Source organism: Saccostrea cucullata, unplaced genomic scaffold (assembly GCF_032062105.1).
Source record: "Saccostrea cucullata isolate Sc308-1 unplaced genomic scaffold, CSIRO_AGI_Scuc_v1 ctg19809, whole genome shotgun sequence".
NCBI classification, from domain to species: domain Eukaryota; kingdom Metazoa; phylum Mollusca; class Bivalvia; order Ostreida; family Ostreidae; genus Saccostrea; species Saccostrea cuccullata.
In genome coordinates this window covers 3,263-7,998 of record NW_026937472.1, presented here as the reverse complement: position 1 = coordinate 7,998, position 4,736 = coordinate 3,263, and the positions used below count along the sequence as shown (strand labels likewise).

Below are 4,736 nucleotides of genomic sequence, written 5' to 3'. Positions count from 1 at the left end.
GCAAGCCCCCACACTTTCAATTTGCTTCCATCATGTGATGTATATTTCACGTTTATTATATCCCCCGCTTGAAAAGTGGGAGGGTATATAGTCATCGTTATGTCCGTCCGTCTGTCCGTTACGCTTCGGTTTACCAATCTCTTATCCGCAAATCCTCTTATTCCACTAAGTGAAATTTAATGAAACTTTCACAGAATCTTCTAATAGGTTTATTACATATTACCATTGATCAGATCCTATTTTATTTTTTGATCCGACACGTATTTTGGGTTTAGCGACAACAGCAAAATATGGACTTTACCTTTATAACCGTATGGGAAGGCGGGGGTATCATTTAGTGAGTTCATTGCTAACAATACCTCTAGTTTCTCTTTCAGTTTGGGCGCTTGGGTTAACGTCTTGTCCAAATTAAAATTATTATTGAATTTATGAAGTTTCGACATCCCGCCAAAAAAATCCTTGATCTGTCCTAAGGCTAAATAAATGGTACAGCACAAAATGCGTAGGATCTCTTACCTGGTTACAGAGAGAGAGAGAGAGAGAGAGAGAGAGAGAGAGAGAGAGAGAGAGAGAGAGTTCCATATACGAACGAGTAAATAAGAATTATCCGTATTCAACCAGTGTCAAGTATCCCTACCCTAGCTTCCCAGATAGCAAGCTGACATTGGCCCAATGTTGGGCCACCGTTGTAAGTTACGTTGGTCCAATGTCGGAAAATGATATTGGGCCAATGTAATTTTGCTAATCGGCGCAACGTTGCGCCGACATGTTGGCGCAACGTTGGCCCAATGTCATAGAACGATAATTCTTACGTTTGTCCAACGTTGGGCCACTGTTGTCAGTTATGTCAAAATTATCGGACATTGGGCCAACGTTGCGCCATGTCGGCGCAACGTTGCATGATGAGCAAAATTACATTGGCCCAATATCATTTTCCGACATTGGACCAACGTCGGAAAATGTATATTGGGCCAATGTAATTTTTGCTCATGGCGCAACATTGCACTGACATGTTGTAGGGCTGAAACGATTCACCGAAATATCGATATTGTTCGATATAAGTGCTCGGTTCAATATTCATTGGAATCTCGATTTTCGGTTCGATACGTTTTTTTTTATAATCGGGTTTGGTTAACTCTTTGAAATAGGAAAACAGTTTGACACACACGAGGGAGAAAATTGGGACGGTAAAGTTTCAGAGTGGCTGTCTCTGCTATTATTTATACAAATAAAGTGTTCTTAATTTTTGTATCAGAGATGTGCAATTAACAAATTAGTAAATTCAGGCTAGTAAAAATTATAACTACGCATGTAATACATGAAAAGTACAACAGATATTTTACTCATTTTTTGCTATCAAATTCCCAACCAGTGAATATATTTTCCAGGCAGCATCTGTACTGTTCTCCATAATTTTCTCCATTTTGCAGTACTTTCTGACTTATTTACTTCCAAAAACGATGAATTTCCTCCGTTTATTGTAAATACACGCAGATATCTCAAATTATTTACGCGATCACTCAGTCAACTGAAAGATCAGTGTGATTCACATGAAATATATTTTTTTGTATTCAAGGATTTAATATGAAAACAAAATGAATTTATTTTCATTCTAAATGAGCTAGTTCAAAATAATCAGAAAAGGAAAGCTCTTCAGATATTTTTTTTTTAATTCATTTTTATTTTCTGTCATAATCTTTAATTTAATTTTATATGATTTAATTTTAACAAGAGAATGACCTTAATGACTTTTTCAATGATTAATTTTTTTTCAACATTAGTTTTAATTTTTGTCCCTATATTTGGGCTAGTAACTTTTTACTTGGGGCTAGTAACTTTATTGCTGCCACTAGCCCGTGGGTAGTACTTGAATTTTGAAATTGCATACCCCTGGTAGTATATTTCTATTGTAACCACCTTTTACCTTTGTTTTTGAAATCTGAAATTTTCTTTAACCTTATGAATAGTTTCGTTCTTAAATTGTATCGATTGAAAAAATTGAATTGTGACACAAGTATTGCAATACGTATCGTATCTGAGGGGGCGTATTTTCAAACATGTTGGTGCTACGTTGTCAATGTTATACAATGATAATTCTGATGTTGGCCCAATGTAGGCCCAACGTATTTGTGCATATTCATTTTACGTTGGCCCATTTCAAACAATGATAATTCATGTTGGCTCAACATATCTGTGCACAAAGATATTTAGAAATCTATGGAATTCCATTGAAATCTAAGAAATTTCAGGAAGATACAATGAAAACTGAATTCAATTCAATTCAATGTTCAATTTATCATAGATCAAATCTATATTTTTTAATTAAAAAAAATTGTTTCTTTCACAATGTGTTTTCAAACAAATATTATATATACACTTATAGATGTACAATGTAAGCATATTTTTTTCTAAGTATTCTCACTGATCAACATTTCTTTGTAATAAAACAAACTATTTCTTTTTTTAAAATATGATATTTGACTTAATAACATTGGGAGAGTTCATTGAAACCTCAATGGGGTATACAGTTGCAATGAACTTCCAGTTGCCAATGAACATTTACCGTACAAAGTTAATGACTAGACTAGAGTGACAAACACATGTATTAAGACAAAATATCCACTACAACTATATTAATAAAAAGATCCCATAAAATCAACACAGTCACGCTATTTTCCCCGAATATGCCAAAGATCCTAATTTATGATTTAGATCCGAAATTTCTCAAGTGTCTGCTTGAATCACTTCCTCACTGATATCCCATGAAATTCACAAATGAATTCACTTTAGTTTAAGTATGAAGGCTCAGAAAGTTCGATGTTGATCGTTCCCGTAGACACTTACTTTTCTGGCACAATTTCTGAAAGAAAAAATGACAATCAGGATGTATTATCATCGATTATCTATCGCATTTATATATTATTAACATATAAATATATGACAAATAATAAAGTAAGGCTCTACAAGAGTACAAGACTGTTAAGACAATTGGTTACTTCAACCTGACAGTTCAGTATACATGTATTGAAGAATAGAAATTCACTATCTTGCAGTGTCTTTCTTTTGGTTCAAATTAGGATTAATTTCGATAAATGTAAAAATTTGAGAAGTTTACAGATGACAAATGAATACTACACACTGATGAGAAAACTCGCTTTGTTTAACTTTGAACTTAAAATGGCTCAAGTAAGGTTAGGGCTAGACCTAAAGCTCTATGCCTGACTTACATTGAATAAGATATAAGATACATGTATTTCAATTCATGTGATTTTATAGATCTAATCAGAAAATTTAAAAAATCTTAGAATAACTTTGTGTTAATTTCCATACTGCATTTGTCCTTCTTGTGAGCATTCAGATTCCTGTAAATAATGCATGTATAATTGTGCATCATAGAATATGTCAAAATGATAGCTATTCTTAATAATTTATGCATAAGTATTTGATATAAAATAATTAATATGCATAGATGTGCTAATTCACAGCATGTTTAGATTACTTGTCAGAATCCATTGTTATGTATTTTTAGGATAAGGAAAATAAGAATATAAATCTCTTGTTAACTTGGTACATAGAAGTCTGCAATATTTTTATAGTTCTATGCTAAAAGATACAAGTTAATAAAAACAATATTAGGTTATTTGTGTTAAATGAAAATTTGAGCTGGTTCTTACCATTTATACAAGCTGACTATTCGCCTGTGGGAATCGTCTCGGGCACAGTCCACTGCATGCAACTATTAAATAATCAAAATAAGTGCTAAAAATGATCTTGAACATGCATTTAAAATTAAAAATCATTTTATTACATTTTACATCATACTCTATAAATGTTGAAGAGAGGAACACTAAAATTCCTGAATCGATCCCAAACGAGGAAATTCGGGTTGAAATCCATCTTTTTTAGAAGTTTAGAAGTTTTAAAATATTAAAACAAAACTGAAATAACGCTTGCTCAAACGATTTTACTGCCAGGCATTTTATGTGTAGTGTCCTGACTAAGGAACAGTAGCAGAAGCAATTATTCATTCAAGGACACATGTTAAATTATTTTGTACATTGTACCTATACCGCAGTATGGGTCATAAAATGTCTTCATCTTCTGTCAAAACAAAAATTCCACCCAAAGCTAGTCATGATTCTACTTTTTGCGACACTCTCCTCCGAACTTTCCTTCTGTACAACATCAGCATGACTGCGTGGAACACACAAAAATTTAAATTTCGGCTTGGCGTGTTGTTTAAATTTCAAAATTGCATTTCGAGCCCGACTTCGATCCCGATGTAATTGTAATACTAGTCGACATTTCTAGAGAAAAATCTAAGTTATATTCCATAGTTTTGAAAATCTACGTATTACTAAGGATTAAATAATTAAAAATGAATAAATAAACAAATAAATATAAATTAAAATAAATAGATAATTTTTTTAAACGTTTCAGCATAGCAACAGTGGTTCAACAATGTCGGGCCGACATTATACAGATGTCCATACTTCAACATTTAAAATAACAATGTTCAGGCACGTAGCAAAAATGGGGGCTGACCCCCCCCCCCCCACCCACACACACCCCCCAAAACATTACCTTTAGTACAGAAAATGTCTATTGAAATGCCCCCCCCCACACACACACACACTGTTTACCGCAGTATAGTAATATCAAGGAAAATTTGCTTGTCAAATTTTTTCAGGTATTAAATTAAAAAAAAAATTCTGTGGTTGCCCCCCTCCCCCAAC

At 33.3% G+C, this 4,736-nt stretch overlaps 1 long non-coding RNA gene across 1 annotated transcript; it reads right to left on the bottom strand.

Moving 5' to 3' along the window:
- Positions 1-2,557: 2,557 nt before the first annotated feature.
- LOC134248265 (uncharacterized) lies at positions 2,558-3,906 on the bottom strand. Its single transcript, XR_009988016.1, has 3 exons — positions 3,823-3,906; positions 3,675-3,736; positions 2,558-2,860 (listed from the first exon to the last, which is right to left on the bottom strand). It is a non-coding gene; the product is annotated as an uncharacterized LOC134248265 (long non-coding RNA).
- Between the last annotated feature and the right edge of the window lie 830 nt (positions 3,907-4,736).